Source organism: Anabas testudineus, chromosome 11, assembly GCF_900324465.2.
Source record: "Anabas testudineus chromosome 11, fAnaTes1.2, whole genome shotgun sequence".
NCBI lineage: Eukaryota > Metazoa > Chordata > Actinopteri > Anabantiformes > Anabantidae > Anabas > Anabas testudineus.
In genome coordinates, this window is record NC_046620.1 from 18,553,801 (window position 1) to 18,577,365 (window position 23,565).

The 23,565-nt window shown below is 38.3% G+C and overlaps 1 long non-coding RNA gene across 1 annotated transcript; it reads right to left on the reverse strand.

Annotated features, from left to right (window-relative positions):
• Window positions 1-288: 288 nt before the first annotated feature.
• On the reverse strand, window positions 289-7,534 carry LOC113154742. The gene is made up of 3 exons (XR_003298059.1): window positions 7,404-7,534; window positions 4,491-4,687; window positions 289-2,097 (listed from the first exon to the last, which is right to left on the reverse strand). It is a non-coding gene; the product is annotated as an uncharacterized LOC113154742 (long non-coding RNA).
• Between the last annotated feature and the right edge of the window lie 16,031 nt (window positions 7,535-23,565).

Consider the following 23,565-nt stretch of genomic DNA (forward strand, 5'->3'; position numbering starts at 1 on the left):
AAATTGTGCAATTTATTTGGTTTGCTGATTACAATTTCAATTCAATTCAATTTTATTTATATAGAGCTTTTAACAATTGCCATTGTCACAAAGCAGCTTAACACAACCAAAGAAACTATGGAAGTTTACACGAACAGTGAACGTGAATGAATCATAATAATCAGATTGTCCCTGATGAGCAAGCTGAGGGTGACAGTGGCAAGAAAAAACTCCCTGAGAAGGCAACAGGAAGAAACCTTGAGAGGAACCAGACTCAACAGGGAACCCATCCTCATATGGGTGATTACATGCTGTGTGTTAGGCAGTGGGCAGTGCAATATAAAAGTTGATTTCTTTAAGTTAATACGGAGTCCAGTTAGTTATTGGAGGGTCTGGTATACTTGTAGGAAATTCCAGGCCTGGACTATCGAGCGACTGCCGTTGAGTCAAGACCTCAGAGAAACAGCTGTCAACATCAGCCGAGGCCAGGGCCGTCTTCATGATTCACGATTTCTAATTAGGCTGGCATACCCAGGCAAGTTTTATTATGTAACAGTTTTTTCAGATAAGTCACACAAAACAAGAATGTAACTATTTTGTCCAACAGTAAACTTTCCATTACTTCCTATCTCTTTCAAACATTTCTGTATCTGTGTCTGGTGAAATAGTGGAACTTTGTCTTTGCACATAATCGAAAAGGTTTCAAAAGGTTTTTAAGTAAAGTAATGTCTATTTAGTATAATAGTAGGAGAACTATAATTTCAGCATTAAAGTGAATGCAGGATTAAAAAAACACCTCTCCATATAATGTAGTTAGTATTGTATTGTACATGTGTACAATACAATAGGAGTGCGTTGAATTACTAACCCTGTGGATTCAATCATTAAATTAATGTGGCAAAATAAAGAACTTGTTTATGTACTATTCATAAACAAATATCCAATATTCTATTATTTATTCTATATTGCTTTTGTTGGGAGAAAAGTAATTTACAGATAAATAGACCTATATTATCCTACATCTAACCTAAATCCTGATGTCTTTTTTTTCCCGCCACAAAAATTATGTTCATAAGCAAATCTTATTGGAATTAGGTAAAGACCTTCAGTTTTAAGTCAATAAAACAATGTTAAGTAAGTTTTCCTGAGGTGTCAAAGACAGGCTGGAGCCGAAACTGAACATTAACATTAACGTTTGTATAATTTCAGCTGATTCCCACAGACTTTGGTAATTAATCAAACCAAACCGCAGTCACATGAGGAGCTATTGGGCCCTTTGTGCTCTGAGCCTTGGGCTAGTTGGTAAGCCAGCCTTGTTTGGATCATTTGAAATATGCTGCAGAGTCAGATCAGTTATGTCTCCAAAAAGTCAAACCTCATCTCTATTACCTTGGCTGTGGGAGAGAATGTTGCCATTCCAATGCCAACATCAGCAGAATTCCATTGAGTAATGTGTTATAATTTGGAAATCTGTCATAATGAGATTCTCAGTGCTCATGAGGTTCATCCATGGTTTAGAGAGACACTTTGAAAACCCCAACAGGTTGACTTTCACCAGTGCAATAGAAACAGGTAAAGCAAAGGTGTTTTTCTTCTGCACATATCCACACACTCATAAGGTTTGTCATCATCAGCGTAGAGGCAGCACCGCTCCCCCAGCATGCCTCATGGCTTTGATTGATCATTGTTTTGATCAGTCTTGACTTTATGATTTATCAAGTCTCCTTGTGTTCATTTATCTATTTAGCACATTGACACCCCCTTATTATTATCTCACAGTGTGTATGTTATGCAGGAACACACATAATAAGCTTCCAGACAACTTACTGAATGTGTAAAAGTCCCATATAGTTAATATTTCTGTGTTGCTGTTTTGTTGTAAAATCATGAATATTGTGTAATTCACAGCAAAATGCATCATTGGCCCAATAGCACGAGGCCTTAGTAAATGATGAAGGCGATGATGAGGTGTGATGTGTCCGGCATTGTCAATATCACATCATACAGGAAGTCATGGGGCAGTCTGAAGCGGGCCTCTTCCTTCATGTCTCCATCCACGTCAGCCCATGTGTGGACCAACCAGCCAAAATCAAACCAAGCTGTCATCTCCACCAGCATCTGCTCACCAACAAAGAATCAAAAGAGGAATGGACATGATCTTTCACATTGGAAATGAGACTTGGAGTGTCGAGTTCAAAGAAGGTAAAGGTAAGGTTCTAACAACCAGAATACACTGTGGCATTAGTACATTAATTTGCAGGTAGTGACTATGTTCAATGACGATTAATATGTAATTACCTAAGTTTCTGCTTTACTTGTGAGATAAAGAATAATAGCCACAGTAGAACAGTGGCTTTCTAATTAATACATGAAACTAATAGAAATGTTATATATACACCTTTTTGTTTTTTGTTCTGAAAGGTGCTCTTTAATTATGTTAATTTGCTGCATCCTCTTTCTCTGTAGTGGTATAATGGAATATTAGCGCCACCAACTGTTCATTTAAATGAACCAACTCTTTATAGTCAAATAACATTAGCGGACGGAAGTGACTATTAATGTGTTTTTTCATTTGATCTGTTTGCAATTGATTTTCTCAAACATTTACCCACTATGTACAGAAAAAATGTAGAAGTACCCTTTACTTTTTCTAATCAATTAAAAGTACCAAAGGACATGCACAAAATTTTTGTTAAAGTACCAAAGTAAAAGTACTCCACTAATAAAACCGTGTACTTGTATTAGATGCTGTTAATATCATTTATGTAGAAGTTTAGATTTGTTTGGCACAGTGTCAGAGGTAAAAATTCAGATTAACGTGTTTTTACTTACAGACTGTGAAACAAAAACTGCAGTTGGTAAAGGTGGAGCTGATTTTAACCCTACTTATATAGTGACAGTAGGTTCATCTGTAAACAATACACCAGCATTTTTTTAAGATACAATGATTTGTATAAGAATCTAATCCTGCAAAAAGTTACTGATAACTAGTGGCATAAAAATGAATGTAGTAGTAGTAGTAAAGTATAAGTAAGAGTAACATAAAATGGTAATACTCCGGTAAAGTACAAATACCTCAAAACTGTAGCTAAGAACAGTACTTGTAGAACTGTAAATGTAAATGTCATGCAGGCGTGATGACGTTTAATGTTCTTACAACAACCTCTATTGTCTCATTTACCTTGTGAGCTACTGTATACATAGTGTATAGGGTTTAAAAAATCCAGTGGCATTTTTACTGACACCTTTAACCTGACAGAATAGCACAGCTATAGCATATTTTAGCTGTAATGTCCACCATATCAAATTTCTAAATGTTTTCCTCCTGTCTGTCCTGATAATATGACATAAAATGTTGCAGTGCTTGTGTTTGTTTGGTCCAAAAGATTTGTTTATATGTGATTTGTGAAAAAAATTAAATAAATGAAAATGAAAGGCTGGCCAAAAAAACAACAAACAAACAAACAAACACACACACACACACACACACACGGGAAGTGCCTAACACAAAATGACCACAAGTCACTTTTTGCCAGACTACAACACTATCATTCTGAGCACACATAAATAGCCATTCAGTGTTCATTTTCTGTGCTTCACACCCTGTGGTTCTGCCTTCTCATGTCCTGATTGGTCTTTGCAGATAGCCACTAGTCTATTTGTGTCTCTAGAAAGGCTGAGTCTGTAAGTTGTGCTGATGATTGTCTTTTTGAGCACAGATTTTTTTCACATTTTTCAGTCACATTTTTCTCCAGTGAATTGCTTCTTCCACATTGGATACATTCATCTTTCTGGCATTTGAGGAGCCACTTTTCTGCTTTGTCAGTTTTGTATTTTAGTGACCTGTCATGACTACCACATTCTGAAGTAGTCACAACTGCTGGACGTGGTGAAGCACTTTCAGAAGCACTGAAAACCTCATTTAGAATCTTGTTGATTATAGTAATAGCACTAACAGGTTGCAAAAACTACAAAAAAAAAAAACTAAAAAAGAAAAAAAATCAAATAAAGACGAAATCAATCAAAGCTAGTATGGGTTAAGCTCCATGCCTTCCAGCATCTTAATTAAAGCCTGGTTTTGTGTGTCTGCCACTGTGACCAGATTGAAGAAGACATAGCTACCTTGTCAAATTAAAATAAGTAAAGTAAAACTAATTTAACCAAGGCAATCCCCCCTCATGTACTGAAGATAAATTAAATATTACACTTTGTTACTAGTGCATTAACCTTGACATGGTTTTCCTCTGAAAATCAGTGAGGCCATTTGGGTCTTATTGCAATGCAGCAGCACAACCACCAGGGGGCAGTGGCGTATTAACACAGCTTTAAGTCAGCTCCTCTGCTTTATTGATGGTGGGGGTTGGGGGTGGGGGCAGTGTGCACTCACTAGTGTTTAAGGTTCTGCTGATGAGTCGCTGGGGGTTGGGGGGCAGAGATATAAAGAGAGAACGAAAGAGAGACAGAGAAAGAGAGAGGGGGAGGTGTGGGTCGGAGAGGGCTGCTTACATTACCTCCAGGTGTCCTCTCACGTTGCCAGGAGCCTGACAGATTTCTACTGTCTGGCCATGAATCTGCCTGCTCCAGGCTCTCCTGCCTGTCCATTTATCTCCAGCGCACATCCATTCAGAACATGCACGAGTACTCTCCATTCAGGGCGGGGGTCAATGCAACAAAGTCCTCACATGAAATGAATTTTGCCACAAAAGTCCTTATAAAACAAAAACAAATAAGAAGTGGAAACTTTAGAGGAAATGTGGGTCAAATGAACATATGCTCAATTTATTTTTCGTATGTGGCAAATTGTTTGTTCACACTTGGTTGCTGTCAGTTTAATTGTTAACCCCACCCCTCCCCATCAGATTTGGATGGGTCTAGTTTCACAAACATTTAATTCAGCTGATTGAACGAGTTTCGCTTTTTCAATCTATCCAGCACATTTCACAGCCTGCTTCCCCTTTCTGATTTGAGTTTCATGTCACACATCCGGTTCTGTTCTGCATAAAATAACTGTGGAGTGTGTTTTTTCCCCCTTATCTCACATGCATTATTTGTGCGGTTGACTTAGCTGAAGCATAACATCACACGCCGTAGCAGCAGTAGCAGCAGCTTCAGCAGCAGCTGTGAGTTAGTGTCGATCGGCCAGCTAAGCTGTATGGGGGTGGCTGACTAAAGTCTTCTACCATGCAAACTTTGCTTCCTTCTTGAACAGCATGCCCACACATGGAGCTTTAAATTGTATTGTGTTGTTCCCGTGGCCTGGGTGTTATCATAAATGGGGGAACGTGTAGAATTGCAGGTAGTCTCTGAATGCAGTTTTTACAGGGATGGAAAAACCCCAAATGGGAGTAACTGCCTTTTGCTTTGTCACACAACTGTAGCAAATGTCAGACACTTTCTAGGAGCTGCCTTTATCTCAGAATCATACATAGTAATATATTAACCAAACACGTAGCTCATATTCACTACACCTCACCAGTGCATTTGTGACAGCAGGAAAAGTGTTTGTTTTTTCTATGTGCATGTACATTAGCCTAAGTAGAAGCTTAAGGAAAAATCTGCCTATGCTATTGGGTTCTACTCCTGCCAAATCTCACCTTTTAAAACAGCAGCTTTTAAAAAAAAGAAAGAAATAGTTGAAACGTACATGGTTGTTTCCTTTGCATGGACATTTACATGCCTGAGTCAACATGTGTATCAAGCCTCTGAGAAATAGCTGAGAAACCTCTGTTTTCCATACACCAGCACATCTGACTCGCCTGCAGCAGAAGATCAGTTTCGAAAGGTTGTGCAGCCTTTTTTTTCTCATAATATTAACACACAAGTGTCTCAGCTTTGAAATATTAGTGACATCCTCTTATGGCAATGGTGACAGTCTTGCAAATTGGTCATATAGTTTAGATAGTGATGAGTTAGACTAGACTATGAGCAGGAAAATGAACAAATTACATATTTGTCAGTTTGAATTCGTCAGAAGATAAATGGTACTCTGAAGGCAACAGGAAGAGGGCTGATGAGACCAAAACTGAGTATAGACGCTATGTTCGATATAAACCAAAAACTGCACATAATCACTAAACAACTATCCCGCGTGAAGTGTGGTGGTGGCAGTGTCATGCTGTGGGAATGCTTCCTGTAGGAGGCCTTGGAGGGTTTGTGAAGCTAGAGAATATAGAGAAATCATAGAGGAAAACCTGATGTAGTCTGCAAGAGAACTGAAACTTGGGGAGAAGTTTTTTTTTCAGCAAGACAATGAGCCCAAGCATGAACAGCCAAAGCTCCACACTGATAGTTTCTAAACTACAGTGTTAATGTTTTGGAGTGGTTAAGTTAGAGTCCAGACCTCAATCCAACTGAGAATTTGTAGCCATTTGATCACGATCCACATGAACCTGACTGAACTTGGAGCAGGTTATCAAAGAAGAATGGAGGAAAACTGCATTGTCCAGATGTGCAAACCTGATTTAGACCTATCCACGTGCTCAGTGCTGCAACTGCTGCCAAAGGCACATCTATTAAATTCTGATTTAATTTAGGTTCATTTGTAGAGATCTGTGTTCAATTTAACATGATGTTAATCAATGTAAAAAGGCCTGGTGTAAAAAGAGAAAACTATCAAAATGATTCAAAGGTCTGCAGTACCACCTCAGTTGTTATTGAATTAGAATCTGGTTTGCTGCTAATTGTACACATCTGCAGTCTGCAGTAAGCAACTGTGTTGTCCTTCAGTTTACCTGGTCAACAAATGCCATGTGTAATAGCTCAGGCAAGGAAGCAAGATTAATCTAAGAGGATAATAACTGCTTCACATACGGACAATGTTTGAGCAGTTACTGGCAGAGTAATGCCATGCTTGTTAGTGAGGCTCAGGAGGAAGATGGCTGTGACTGCTGTGTTCCAATCAAATCAAAATGACAGAGTGACCTTGAAAAGGCAGGAGCGAGGATGTATTTTTAGCCGTTCGCTCTCAGAAGGATGCTCTTTTGCCTGTCTTCTAGTTTGATTTTTGTATTATTTTTGTATTATTATTTATTGCATTTTTGCTCCTCTCACGCTGGTCGCCTGGTTTTGTAGGAATGTCTGTTTACAGAACAGAGCTCATGAGACAATCGGGCCTCAGCTGAGGGAATAAAAAGAGAGGGGGATTGACTGCTTCACATCTCTCGCTTTTTTGACAGGTCTTTTTCAAGCTGTGTCAATAAAAGACTTTTCTTTGCACGCTGGGTGCAGGGAAAAGCGCTTGACTCAACTACTGAAATCAGGTCTCCAGTGTGTTTGGGGAGCTATTGCTCACTGAGCTGCTGGAGAGTAAAACAAACTAAACCCTCGTCCTTTTTTGACTGTGGAATAGGCTGTAATCTCTCGCACTGATAGCATATAACATATTGTCATGTGGGAAGGTGGAGAAAGAAACTGGTTTACCTCACCTGCCAGACCCCAGCAAGAATTCAGCCCAACAGACACTGGGTTCAGGTTTTGTTGTTGACTGTCTGGATATAATGTGTTGACCTTCCCTCCACAAACAGACAATTTGGACACAGATTCCAAAACTCCAAAGTCTAACAAAGCACATCAAAACAACATTGGTTAAGCACTGGCTTTTAAAGGTGCCCTGTCCATGTTGTTTGGCCACTAGCAACACTGTGGAGCAATGTTTTTGCATGTGGGTCCCTGTTTTGTTTGTGTTGAGCTTGTGCACATGTTGCACAAGCTCAACACAAACAGGCTGTGTGATTCACATCCTGCTGTTGGTTTCATCATATTCTGTTGTTTCAGAGCTGGTGGTAGTAACGTAGCAATGAGTCAATAAAAGGCTAAGAAGAAGATTGATGCAAAGTAAATATGGATGTAAACAATGCAGAATTTGTTTGTCAATGTGATGATTCAGAGTCTCTGCCTAATATTTCTAGATATGTAATGGTGTAGTTCTCTAGTCAATGGAAAAGAAAACCAGTTCTTCAGATGTTCACAGTCAAGTACTAACTGGCACTAGAACTGGTAACAATGAACAATGAATAATTGTTCCTCCGCTCTACATTTAATCTCTCTAACAAAAGACAATCACCTGTGTTTTCTTATATACCACTGGCAACAGCCTGCTTAATTATTATAGTGCAAACCACACGGTTTGAAAAGAAATGCAAAGTTATTCATGCCAATGACAACTTTTTGGAATCCCCTATGACTTCAGCAGGTTGAACTCTACCCCTGACGAGAAATTGTAAAAGATAGCTACACAGGGCAAATTATGATACCTCTGCAAATAAGAATGGCAGAGGCAGCTGTTAATTAGTTGGTCAAACATTTGTTTGCAGGGTCAAAAGTTAAATTCCTGGTTCCTCCAGGGTACAGTTAAAGTATCTTTGAGCAACAGCCTGAACCCCAAGTTCCTCATTGTGTGTCTAGGTGTAACTTTAAATAAAAGCAGTTAAGCTGCTAAATGACTTAATGTAACTGTAGAATAACAGTATATAAACTGTACCATTTAAACGCCTTGATTGTACTGATCCATTAAAATATGCCTGTTCATCCCCAGCACTGGTCCTTATTGCTACAATTTTGGACACTTCTAGTGGTTACTACATTTTTTTATATATTCAAATTAGCCATTCAAAATCTAAAGAACAAGTGCTTAATAACATTATTATGAGTTATGCCAGAGAAAGCCTGACTGTATAATCTCATCTTTTCATTCTGCTTTCAACTCTATATGAACAAAGGTAACCTGTGGTTAAGGTGTTTAAAGGCTCATTATATCTGAATCATTAGAGCAGATGTAAACACACTGAATAAGAATGAAATAGCGCATTGGTGGGGGAAGGGGGTGCCTGTAGTTAGTGAGTCCTCAAGGACACAGTGTGCTGCGGGAGCCTGGTTGAGGTGTTGCAGGGAGGCAGTGTGGATAAGAGGAGGAGGAGGGTGTGGGGAAGAAGGACTGCTGACGCATTTAGGAGCTAGTGGAGGGGTTAGGAAGGGGGGTTGCTGACGTCTGGACAGCCATGCAAATCTAGGAAACCAAGGAGATGGCCCTGGTCCAAAGTGTGCCTGGTGAACCGTGGTGATTTCTGGCAAACGATGAAATGAAACAGTAGGGAGGATCAAACGACAAGTTTGCATTTCTTTCTTTTGCTGTTTTGGCAGTGCTCAGCTCTGTCTCCCAGAAAGGGGTCCACTTAAGTGAAGAGCGGCATCTTCACGAGGGAGTGTTGGGCACAGATAACAGTACTACCGCGTACAGCTTTTCTGGACCACAAAAGTACAAACTGTAAATATACAGTGTATAGTGCATGGCTCATTTTTTAAACAGAACATGGGAGCTATGACATCTTGTTTTAAACTCACTGTATGCTGCAACCTAAAAATGGCAGATCCCAGCATCCTGTTCTTAAGTAGTCATAGTGTATTTACTTAAGATTTCAACTCTTTATTTAAGAAATAATCTTTTACCCTCTATTATCTAACAACAGACGTGCAAAGGGTCATGCTAAATTATACTTATTATATTGGCAAATAAAGTAGACCACTGTTATTGGGAAGTGCACTACACAGCAGGGACTGGCAGCACTGGTGAATCTGCCAGAATGACAATGTGGAAATGTTGGCTCTGGTTCAACTTTTTTTGTTTGAAGTCAAACTAGGGTCTGTGGTGCAACAGTCCTGCACTTTGTACCCCTATCATTCACCCCAAACAGCTCTTTGCATATCACTTTCCATTAATAAATCTTGCATGTAACATAATAAAAATATGATTACGTTTGCTACAAAGATGTAATCATGATTGTTTTGTTGCATAGGAACATAATTTTGAGTAGACAGGGTTGTTGGCCTAGCTTCTACCACTAGTTTGTGTAACTCAATACATTTTGATTTAGCTTTTTTCATTAAACATGTGCTGGACGTTTACATGCCAACTTCTAATACAAATCAGCATAAGCTGCAGCAGTTGCTCCTAAAAATGTAACAATTTAACAATTATTATTTTGTAGGGTTTAGAAACCAAAACTACAACTATCATGGAATGTACTTACACAACAGTGTAGGTACTTATCGCATCTCATCTCCTCAAACCTCTTTTCACAGTGCTTCACCAAAAAAGCAGAATAACTTACTGTCTCTTACTGATGAACTAGTCCCCTGCAAGTGCTGATCACATACTGTACTCTAACATGTACTACAAGGGTTAATATAAAATAATATTACACAAGCAGGAAACATCCTGGGAAGAGTCCTTTAGCATTATTTAGATAATCAAATCACAGTCACACAAGCCCTTTCATCCTGATTCCCATGCACAAGGAGTGTTACTTGTCTTCAAGCTATAACATTTCAGAGTGAATATTGACAATGAAGAAACTCTTATCTGACATATTATCTGCCTAGGCACCACAGCAGCTTCAGATAAACCTTAAAGCCTGAGCTGCAGAAACCCAACATGTTAATTACTGACTTGTTTAAATATGCGTGAGAATATGCTTCCTAAGTTCATGGCTTATATAGCAAACAGAGGACCTTCACTGATGCTACTAACTACATCTTCTGGAATGAAAACAGGCCATAAACTATCACAAAGTATCAAAAAATTACTCCAGTTCATCATTACCGGTTTATTTTACTGATCACTACTGTATGCACGTTTATTTTGTCATACTATGCTGCAGGTTCATCTTATCAGCTAAGAACTTGCTGATTTTTCATGAATTATTCAAGCCTGAAATGTTTTATCCATGTAGGTCACTAGTTATAAAAGCATGTTGTGAAACTACATTAGATTAATACACAATAGCCTGTAGGAGATGGACATTTATTTTAATCATGTTGGTGCCACTTAATATTAAATCAAATCACTTTAGCCTCTTTTATAGTGTCAGGAGAGAATTGAGTTTGTGACGGTGTGAGTAACAGTGTGTGTGTGAGAGTATGCAATCACATCACCAAGCACAAATCACATTTCTTCAAGCTGTGGGCCTCTTGTAGGGCTCAGTTCAGACCTCGTCTCGTCTCCACCAGATTAGCACATCCAGTGTTGCCTATGTTGCAGCTTGTTACAGTTACTGTCCACACTGTTTCACATGTTGATCATTTCAAGCCACCGAAGGACTGAAGACACATCAAAGGAAAAAATTCAAACATTATAAAAGCTGCTAAATCTGGTATGTATTCAAATTTGTCCTGTATTTTCGCTTTTACACTTTTAAATTCCCATCTGTCATTTGTTATCTTTTAATGCTTTCCAAAAGTTTGACATTCTCATTGTTATGCATTTCATTTCCTCTTTCTCTTCACTGCCTGTTACACGTGCAAATAAAGATGTACTACATTAGGTATTTTTTAATGAAAGCATCTATTATCAGTATTGACCTGATGTATTATGGCTTAACCTTTGCGTTTGATGAGTCATTAAAGAACTTGTGAAAATTCTGGCTAGAAAGACCTGGCAGACAGATTTAGTGTGCACAGAAACCTGCAATTACGTGTCTGAGTCATGCTTACACCTGAACAGGCACCGAGTTTTTAAAAATGACTTCTCATCTTGTGTAAAGCAGACATGTTTGTGTCACCTCCTCCTGACTCACATCACTCTGACTTTGCGCGTGCACAGACATTTAGTCACAATTAGTGCTCTGGCATTTTCATGATTTACTGTAACGTCCTTTGAAAACATGCAAAATTTCACGTTGAGTACACTGAAGTCCTTAGTAACGTAGTAACTCAATGCTGACAGAGTTGCCTTCAGATGTTTTTATATTTCACGTAATGTTTCCATAGTTTATTCAGTCCACCACTTTGGTTGCTCCATCTTTCCACCTGGGGATCGCCACAGTGGATCACAGTCCTCACGGATTTGGATGCCCCACTAATGGCTCCTCATTAACCTCAGCTGTACTGTTGTGTACAGCTGAGTGCGAAGTAGCAAGTGTTAGCATGCTAGCGTGACAGGTCAAAATCATGAGTGTGGTAAATGTTATACATACAAATAAATGGACTCTTCCAGTTCACATGCCTCAACTTCCACAAGTGCACCTGAGATTCTTCACCAACATCAAATTGGATTGAAATCTTAGCTGTAGTTGTTAAGATATTGACCACGGTGACAAAAAATAACGCTGGAGGACACTGGAGCCATTAACAACTGTCCTCTGACTATGATGTTAAATATCATGACATGTGGATTATCAGCATATTTTTTTCATGCATGATGTTCAGTGACAGGGGTTCGGCTACCAGTGGCCACATGTTGGGCTGTCACTGTAAAAGACACCCAAACCCAGAGAAAGAAACACTTTCCCATGTGGTTAGACACTGCATTTCCTGACCTTGTTGCATGTGCCTTTAAAATTCTGCTTCTTCACTTTGTTTTGTCTTGGACCCTGAAGCACCCACTTCACTAAAGTGCTGAGTCATCTGTTCAGCAAGATTGCAAGGTGATGATCATGAGGCCCACTTTCTCAGCCATAGGTCTGGAGTGAAAAACAGACATTAGCAAACGAGAGGGAAAGGCTGTCGTGAACTTTCATATGCGTCACTTTTGCCTCAGGCCGCGGAGAGCGAACGACATCTACCTGACTGTCAAAACTGTTTATGGGCAAACATGCAACCGATTACATCAGAGCTTGGGAAAGGGTGTGGTTCATGCTCTGGCATTCTTGAATCACTCTGTCCTTTGTGAGCACTGAACTCTTAGATTTCATTTTTAACCTGTACTTTTTGCAATTCAGTATCAACAAAAGGTGGGTTAAGCCAAACTATCATTTATCTGCAGAAAGCAGTGTTTAAGAGCTAAAGTCCCCCACTAAACCAGGCATTTAGAAGGTGGTTAGAAAAGCAGGCACTAGGCTGAGACAGTGTGTATGATTAGGATTAACATATTGTCTGACTATTCCAGGCCTGTTTCTATTGATACAAATTAGCTATAGTTTTACATAGAGTAATCTATTTGGATGTATGAAATGGCAGTGTGAAAACAATATTACAATGCAAAATAGATTACTTGTAATGATAAACCTACAGACAATCATCTCATGAATCTGCAGCTCCTCTTGGCTTCATCAAGCTTTATAGTGAGTTTCTGCACAAACTGTTTCTGCACAAACAGCACAGTATTTTAAACCTTGCTGAGATGGAATACAGCTTTCACATTATGGCCAGTAACATCACTGATGATCAACATTTCAAGTTGCCTTGGATAAAAGTGCTTGCCAAATGTAAATGTAAATTTAGCTTGATACAAAATACAAATATTTTCTAATTATAATTTAAACACCTGTGATGTCAGGGGAGTGATTATTACAAATGTTTTTTTTACTGGTCACTTCTATGATCAAGCCCCTCTTGTCTGTTTACAAAAATGTTATTATGGAGGTCTTCATGGCTTGGTTTGCATTCTGATACGCAGTATGAAATGTGAGATGTTATAGTCAGACAGTTCAACTGGCCACAGGTGAACTCTACTCAAGGTCTAAACTCATCTTAAATCAAACAGGATCTACCTTGAAGACAACTTGGACTGTGATGGCAAAAAATATTACTTTTTTTGTATTTATGATTTTTAAAGTTTTACTTTTTGGGAAAAAAAAAGCATTTTTCCATTTTACATAATTTGACAAGGCAATAAAACCTGCAGCAAGTGAAGGGGGTCTGAATACTTCAAAGCTACTATGCTATAGTACACCTCTGAGCAGACAACCAAACAAGAGCAGATAATCCTGGACAAGCCTGGGCCTGTATCTATCTGCTTGCCTTTGCTGAAAAGACCTAACTGACTGCTGCCTAACTCAAAGAGCTAAATAATTTATGTGAGCCATCCTTTGTTTTATATCAGTTTGAGTGGTTTAGTACAGTAGCCTCATGTGTTGTGTATCTGAAAGCCTTGGTGTCATTAGTGCTTTAAAGTAGTACCTCGTCACAGCAGATGTGGTGCGCAAAGCCACCCTGCTGTCTCACCAGGTGGACTTGGCAGTGCCAGCCGTGCTCAGCGTCCCGGATTAGACTTTGCTGGCAGACATAACAAAGAGATTGGGGCTAAGAGATGGTTGCACGTGCAAAGAAGCTGGCTGACGTTTTCTGACCAGTTTGGTCAGAAGACAAGGGAACAGAATGATCCTGTCCAGGAACATATGACACATTCATGTTTATACATTACAAAGGAAGTAGTGACTCTTCAGTTAGTGAACTTGTTTTTGTTTGACAGTTACATGTTTGCTCTCATCCAGAACTACCAGCCGAATGAGCCATTTGTGAGTAGATAAGCATTTCCTTTTAAAACAGATATATTTTTTTACATTGTTTGATAGGTTGGGTGATGGTGGTGCTGTGCTTCCTGCTGAAATGTAATGATGCCATTTCTTGTCTTCTTCACAGGGAGCTGGCCTGTATAGCCCCAGCCCCATACTGTTGGCTATGAGCCTATAACCACAAAGTAGTTTCAACAGAGCTGTGGCTGAGCGACAAGAGAGTGTGACTCAGTAAACATACAATACAGTAAATTGTCCACAGTAGATTGCATGATAATTTATGCAATTATGGCAATTGTGAACAAGATAATTGTGAACAATTAGATTTTAAATACAGATATAATAAGGTTTAACACCAGCAGATTAATTTATTTTTCTGAGACAGCACATGGCAGGTATAGTGCAGTCTCTTTCAAAAGTATTGAAATTACATTTGTTTTTACGGCACACTGAAGACATTCAGGTTTAAGATGGAAAGATGGATACGAGACTTTAGAAGTTCAGAATACATTTTTACTGATGGTATTTACATGTCAACACATACAAAGAAGCAAAGAACATATGACCTTTTCTATCAGATGACCCAAATCTTAAGATTTGTATTTGAGTTGATGAGTAATGGTGTTTTTACTTGGTATTTCAACTGTTTCTCTGCATGTACCAACTATTACAAGTGGTAATAACCCATCACATATGAGTCACATTACATGTTACCAATGGGTATAATTTTCCATCTATCATGCAATTGCTTGGTAATCAGGAGGCTGTCACTTCAATGTATCTATGTGTAAATGTCATTAAATAAAAGCTGAAATTCTGAACTTTTGTCTCCCATCGTTCAATCAAATGTTTTCAGTAGACAGCAAACATAAATGAGCTATGCCATTCTAATCCTTTTAGATGAGACTGTATATTCATCCTATTTATCTGCAGGCAATTTTGTTGTTACTGCGGACACTTTGTGCCACAGAAAACTTGAAGATAACCCTGGTGAAATTGATTTTCCCAACATCATTAATGGGACTGTTGCTATAATTGCATGGTTGAGTGCTTCTGATTACAATAGCGAACTGCAGTAATTTACTGTGATTACCACAATTGTCTTGCTTTCAATTTAGTATTGGTCTTCTATATTCATTTCACTCCAAAGTAATTATGTCATATCCCCTCACAATCTGTGAACATGCTACATGTAAACCATTCTTCACACTATGACTACCCTCAGGAGCAGGGTTCAACCACACAGAGACATTAGGAGTAAAAGAAAACATTTATTTGCTTTATTTGTTTTACTTAAAGACAAAATCAGTAACAAGTGAAATGCATCATTGACTATGAATTTCATATTAATTGTAAACAAATATAGCCTTTTTTATACATTCACATGAGAATTCAATGCCTGAGTAAAGAGAGCTGTTTGGCCAAAAATAATCAAATAAAAATAGTGAAGCAGAGGAACTGAGCAGAGGAACGATGTCTGAAATGGTGTGAGACTGAGACACAAACCCGTGTTCAACCTAAAAATAGAACAGGATTTAAAAAAAGAAGAGGCGGCAGGGTGGGAGCATGCTGCTACAGGTACAAATAACATCATGAAATATGGTGAAGGACAGATGGATTAGGTCATATAATGATGTTGATTAACTCTGATTTGCCAGTGCAGTGTTTTATGACTTTGCTTTGTGTTTGTATTGTGCAAAAGTTGAGCTAGGTTCAGTGTTTTTACAGGACAACATTGAAATAAATGAGGAGGATACATTGTTTTCATACAATGCTACAGTTGGATTTCAGGAAACCTGGAAAGTTAGTATTGGGAGAAATGTGGTGTCAGGTTTTTCTTACAGTCCTTGTTAAAGATGGTTATTCCCTGAGGACAGAAACAGTGGCAGGTGGTCTGTGGGCTGTCAGACTTTACTGTCTGAAAGGTTTTTGGAAAAAGGGGCTGGCAGAGGTTAGGGGGGTCAGACATTATCTTTCCAACGCTTCCTTGTTCTGGAAGTGTATTCTAGCAATATGTGAAGAGTAGCAGTGTGAGTGCAGTGGTCATCTCTTCACATCACACTAAACGCTGCAGTCAAGGGTTGGAGTGTGATGATGCAGAGTCAGTGATGGAAAAGATTATTGATTAGCTGTGTAGAAATGAAACAGAACGTGCTGCCGGGCCTTCTTGGGGATGTTCTTGTTGTCCCATTACTGGTTCTGCTGCTACCTTCTAAAGTGATCATCTCCACATACTGTGTATTCTTGTAACACCTCACCGTTCTCCTCTGTAAGCCTGCTCATTTCCACTTGTTAAAAGACTGGTTAAGGTTGCGTCATTCGCAAACTTAAAAGGTTTCAGGGAGTCACTCAGACTAGACCAGAGATTGACTTATAGTGTACAGAAAGAAGGGCAGAGAAGATGAACAACAAACAATTTTTGGCCACTTTTAATAATTTGCACCTGCTGATAAAGAGTCCCATCCTATAAGTACTTTTACTTATAGGAGCAGGCGTCTCTAAAAATGTAATTAATTTTCGTATTAGAGTCAGCCATTGCATATCTTTGCATTATTTTTGATTGATAAGTATATGACAGCACAGAAATGCATGTAGAGTAGTTCAGGGACAAAAGGCGACTTACAGCGAGATTGCCTCTGACAAAATGTTTGTGATCTACCTGTGTAATAGCAGTTTGACTAACTGCTCGTGCTGTCACTATTACTGGCAGCGCGTGACTCAAGTAAAATCTATCCTCCTCCCACTCCACTGCACTCTGTATACTCACAGATACTCATAGAGCAGGTACGGCAAGGGCATTCCAGAGGAGAGAGAGAGAATTAGAGACCTCCATGGTCAGAACTGCAGAAGAGCAAAAGCAAATTTAATTAAGTGTCCACAACTGAATTTTGTACAAATCTTATTTTCTTCTCATTAAAAGTCTAGACTTCTTTTAAAATGCTATAAACTAAAATCTGTAATTTTTTTTTCACTTAATCCTTTATCTGATAAAAGTACAGAGATTTCCTGGGTTTTTACTGAACAACTTCATTGTATTTTGTAAATATAAACAAATTTAGAGTTTGATGCTGCAGCACACTCAGTCCATCATCAACCAAAGGCTCAGTAGTTATAGGCAAAGGTGGTTCATGACTCACCACTTTGTGAGAGAATTGTTAGTGAGTTCAAAAAGAATATTTTTCAATGCAAGATTGCAAAGAAGTTTGTTTTTTCCAAAGTCTCCACTTTATAATATTGTGAAAATATTTGTGGACTCTTTGGAAATCTTAGTGTGTAAAGGCCAAAAAAACACTATTGAAGGCATGTGACCTTTGAGCCCACAACAAAACAGAGCATGAGAAACCGTCATATTTCTGTGATGAATAATCCTCACATGGGCTCAGGAGTACTTTGGAAAACTGTTGTCACTTAACACAGGCCATCGCTACATCCAGAACTGTAACCTGAAACTCTATTACACAAAGAGGAAGCCACACATTAATTCTGTGCAGAAGCACCAGGTCCTCAGTGCCGAAGACACAACAAAACCATCCAGACTGGTATCAGCAAAAGGTGCAAAAACAATCAATAGCAGCAATAACAGGCTCTTTGCGAATGTATTAAGGTACCATCGAAAATTTGCAGATTTTCACTATTACAACATGGTCTAAACAGTTCCACAACGCAGTCACGTTTTCCATATCAGTGGACATTTCAAGAAGCTCACTCTGTGCAAGATTTAATTTTATGTCATGCATTACTGACTTCGTTCCCGCTTTCCACTGGGCATGGCAAATCTACTTACAACATTGGCCCATGGACTATTACTCAAGACTGGTACGATGATTTAGAAAATAATCCATCCTCAGTACTACCTTTTAACACACACACACACACACACACACACACAAAACTTGACCCAAAAAACAACCTGTTGTCAAGAAGGTTACTGAACTCTAGTCTGAAGATTGTCTAACAGAGTTGTTTCAACATAAGGTCACAAGTTCAATATTTTGCAAAACACTGCGATTATTTCCAGTAGCTGCTGTAGCGGAGAGTACAATGCTGAAGTTGACTTTGACCCCTGGTATTCAAACACTGAAGAGAGGCAAAAGTTAAGACATCAAGACTTTTACTGCAGAGTTAATGGTGTAAAGGTTCATTTATGTGCATCTCTTGTCAGTTTACTCCTAACGGGGCTTTAGCAGAAAAGAATAAAGCATGGTGGAGAAGACCAGGATATTAGGTTAGGTATATGCTTCTACAGTAACTGAGAAATCCAGTAATCTAACATAACATGAAGGTCAAACAGTAAATGTTGTTCAGGCTCATATACAATAGCAATTTTGCCTCCTTCAGTCGGTTATGCAGTAACTTCACTCTTCGGCACTGAAGTCACTGAATCACTTTGACTAATTACAGTGGGGCTATTAAGACCACCCCTCAACCTCCTAACATTCAGGGTCAAGGTTCATTGATCTTTTCACACAAACCCCTTCCTGTTAACGAGGAATAGGGCAATGAAATTGGCTGCAAGATATCAGGAAAGCTTTAGAAAGAAGCATTAGATAGATACATAGATTCTATTGTATACAGTTTATCATTCCAAAACCAAAGTAAAGAGGATTCAATTATACAATAAAGCCGCATGTGATACATGTAAATTGAATAACATAGGTTTGACTCATTATTTTGCTCTGGCTCTAAATGAAAGTCCTGGGAGGAAATATTTCTATTGTTCAGTCTAATAACTGTAAAAAAAAAACACCCTGGACTGTGCACTTTTTATAATGGGTTGCTCTGAGGGGGGCTTTGAGCTACCATGTGAGACCCAGCAGGCTCTCATGTTTGGTATGCTTACAGTTAAAAGGGTTATTTGGAGAGTGGATATCAACCTCTCTGTCTTGCTTTAGGAAGTGGCTCAATGATACAGCTTCCTGTTTATATTTAGAAGAGATAAGCACTCTCTCTCTCTCTTTTTCTCTCTTTAAAGCTTTCATAGATGATACAGTAGCAGGAACAAGATTATACCAGTGTAATATGTGACATGTATTTGTCTCACTAAATGTGCTTCATTATGTAGCTCAAGCAAGGGCACATAACTTTTAGGATCACGTTGGACTATAGGATGATGATGATGTAATTGTTTGTGAGCACACACAGGATTTTTGTACCACTAAATTTTTAGTTTTGCGAAGTTACAGAAATGCTCGGAAAGCCTTCTGGGCGCTTAAACAGCGTTGGAAAGATTTTCAAAGATTTCTGAGGCTGTTCTACCACCCAACAAGCAGTTCAAACAAAGTAAAAACCTGTTTCAAATGTTTACAAGCTAGTTGCCAGAGAACCAAAGTCACAAATATTAACAAACACAATATTTCTAAGTTGATAAAAGACAAACAGTGATATTTTGCATCTGTACTGAACACACCCATTAAACATACAAAATGAAGGTGGAAAAAGTAAATGAAACAGTGTTTTTAATAACTGGTCAAACCACCTTTGGCAGCAAGCATACCAAAGCATCTTTACTGGGTTGAGGTCTGGGCTCTGAATGGACCACTCCAAAAGACAGCTTTTAAATTTGCTTTTATATCAGATAAAGTTAAGGTAATGTCATTGGTAGTTTTGTAATTCTGTCCGAATGCATCTTGTTGCCTTGGAGATGTAACTGATTTAGTGCAAGATTATTATGTTACTGAATAGTAATAATGATTTCTCACTTTCTATTCTGTTAAATATTTTCAATCTGCTAATTGGATGCTAAATGTTTAATCAGGCTTTTAAATATAACTGTATACAAAATTATATAGAAAGCCCAAGAACCCCCCTGGAGCAAACAGTGGAGAGAAAAAAACTCCCTTCAGAGGAAGAAACCTCCAGCAGAACCAGACTCAGAGTGGGCGGCCATTTGCCTCGACCGGCTTGAGTGAGTGATTCTGGAGATAACAGCACCAAGCCGAGGATACCTGCAGAAAAGTACAGAGAGAGGGAGGAAGAGAGGAGGAAACACAACTACAGGAGAGAGAAGACACAAAGTTAATGACATATGGTTATATGGCATTTGCATTGAAATAGGAGAAAAGAGAAATGAGAGGAGCTCAGTGTATCAGTAGAGGTCCCCCAGCAGACTTACTAATAGCAGCATAACTAAGAGATGATTCAGAGTTATCTGAGCCATCTCTAACTGTAAGCCTTATAGAAAAGAAAAGTTTCAAGCCTAGTCTTAAATGTGGAGAGGGTGTCTGCCTCCCGAACCTGAACTGGGAGCTGGTTCCACAGGAGAGGAGCTTGATAGCTAATGGCTCTGCCTCCCAGTCTACATTTGGAAACTCTAGAAAACACTAGGTTCCAATAATGTAGGAGAAATATGATCTCTCTTGCTGATTCCAGTCAGAACCCTGGCTACAGCATTTTGGATTAACTGAAGGCTTTTTAAGCACTTATTGGGACATCCTATTAATAGTGATTGACAATAGTCCAGTCTGGAAGTAAAAAATGCATAGACATAGATAGTTTTTCAGCATTACTTTGAGACAGGTTGCTCCTAATTTTGCAATATTCCTCTAGTGGAAGAAGGCATGTTTTATGTATGATGTAAAGGCAATAGCCTGGTCAAAGTTAACTTTGTCATCTAAGGTAACAATATGATTAGACAGCATGCCTTTGAGGTTTTTAGGACCAAACAAATAACCTGTCTTGTCTAAATTTAGGTCTTCCTAATTTAGGTCTTTTATTTTAAGTTTCTTGTGGTTTCATAGATACATCTAGCTGGGTATCATCTGCATAGCAATGGAGTGTTTCCTAATAATATTGCCTAAGGGACACATATGTAGAATGAAAAGAAAGACTCATCACTAACATGCACAAACTGAAATCTATCAAATACATAAGACTTAAACCAGTCTGGGGCTGTTCCTTTAACCCCAATGACATGTTCCAGTCTGTGTAATAAACTGTTGTGATCTATAGTGTAGATGCAGCACTAAGATCTAACAAGATGAGTTTGGAGAGAAGATTGTTGTCTGATGCTAAGAGAAGATTGTTATTGATATATGTATCATATATACAGTATATAGTAAATTCAAATGTTATTAAAACATGGTCAGAGAAGAGGTTTTTGGGGAAAACTATTAAATTAACAATTTTAACAACTTGTCAAAACATTATTATGATTATTATTATGATTAAAACTGTCAGTGGGTTTATTTACATTTTGAGTAAAACCAATGGAGTCCAATAGTGAATTACATCTACATGAATGTTAAAGTGACCCACTATAATGACTTTATCTGCACTAGGAACTAAATCAGATAGAAAGTCTGAGAATTCAGTTAAAAACTCTGACTAAGGGACAGGATGACGGTACACAATAACAAACAGGACTGTTTTTACTTTTCCAGTTTGAATCACAGAGGCTAAAAGTGATATCTATAATTGGCTAAAACCCCAGAGTCAAGAGTAAGCTTTTTGAGTAGAGGTTTGACCACAGCAACCCTGGTATGTAGCCTGTTAAGCAAGTAAAGACAGATTGATCTGATCTAATATGGACGTGCTAACTAAAAGTAAAACATCTTTGAGCAGTCTAATCGGTATGGGGTCTAAGAGACATGTTCATGGTTTAGATACATTAATTATTGAAATTAACTCAGCATGATTTACGGGGTAGAAGCAGTCTGAGTATGAGTTAGGTCTGACAAATGAGTCTAGAGCTGTAGTACATATGAGTCCATCCATGCCAGATGCAGGAAGGATCTGATAAATATTTTCTCTATACTGCACAACATTATTTTGAAAAATAATGCCTTATAATATGAATTCCTTAACGACTGTAACCTAATTTTCTTTCTTTCTTTTTATTTACTATTTTCATTGTTATTTTACATTTAAATGTACAATAATCCCAACTTTAGGGGATATTGTTTGTTTATTCCCTTAATTTTTTTCCCTTCATTACTTGGTATTTCACATTTTAAATCTGTGTTATTTCTGGTTGGCTGATACCAGTGAGATTTTTTAAATGGATACAAATATTGATATTTGAATGTTTCTACCTGGATTTTGATACATATCTGCTGAACATATTTGTTTTAATTTTGAATAAGATTTACATTAAGTGAGCGATTTTACATCAAAACATAAATGTGTCAGTTGAACAGCAGACAAACTAGCAGTGGCACTATGACTAACATACCTTTAGCCTTGTTTGTCATATCTTACTTTTCACCAACATATACACAGATCTTCAATAAGCGCACATTGCATGATTTAACAGTATAGCGCTTGTTCATTTATAAAGTAGTTACAGGTCTAGCAAGGGAGTACTAATTCTCATGTGTGTAATTGGCATCTGTGCTTAATTTGTGTGTTTGTTTGGATGAAGAGACGTTCAAAAATGAGCCAAAATCTAAACAGAGCAGCAGCATCTTGGGATGGTATGTGGAATATCTCACATACAAGACTGACTTTCCTCATCAGGTCCACATACAACACTGTTCCCAGCTCGACAAATCTGCATCTTTGGTATGACTCCGAGGAAACCTGCCAACACTTTCAGAACCCAAGGTTGCTGCATGTCCGCACGTCGCCAGCTCTTAGTTTTCAAATATGTAAAACAGCTCAAGGGCAAATGGCTGCCTTGACAGGTAACATCGTGTGGAGCAGCACATGTATTCCAGGTCTCCTTCTATGACTTTAGTGCACAGCTACTTTTTTATTTTTATGTATCTATGTATGCATGTATGTATGTATGTATGCATGTCTAAGTGTGTGTGTGTGTGTGTGTGTGTGTATTTATTCTAATAGCAGCAAGGTGGTAAAGTGAAATGTCTGCGTGATAATGTGTAGCAAGCTCCATCAAGTGGGAACTAAAATGATGATGGAAAAAAAGTAATTTACAGAAAAAAAAAGAAATGTGTGATTAAATAGTGTAAAATAGAAAACTTACTCTTTTTATTAGAAACCAGTGACCGCCCTGTTGTGTACATTTCACTTATACCACCTTGCAGGCTTTTTCTCTGGTAAAGTTCCATTTCCAATTATATAACACACAACGAACTACTATAAAAAAGCTGGTGAATCCAGCTTTGAGTTGACAGTGTGCTGACTCATTACTGTTTGGGATATGTAGTTTGTACTTTGCTCTGGTGTTTGCTCATCATTTCTTGTGGGTGGAGAAGTGTCTAAAACCAACAACAGCATAAAACAAAGGCAAATAAAAGGAGCCTCAGTGCCTTGGTAGTTTTGACTAGTTACACAACAAACAGCTTGGTATATAGCAACATTATAGTCCATAATAATCAAATCTATTGTGTGTGTCGTAATGTGCTGTTTGTTTAGCAGCTAATGGTGGATAAAGGAGTCACTCATATCCAAAAACCAA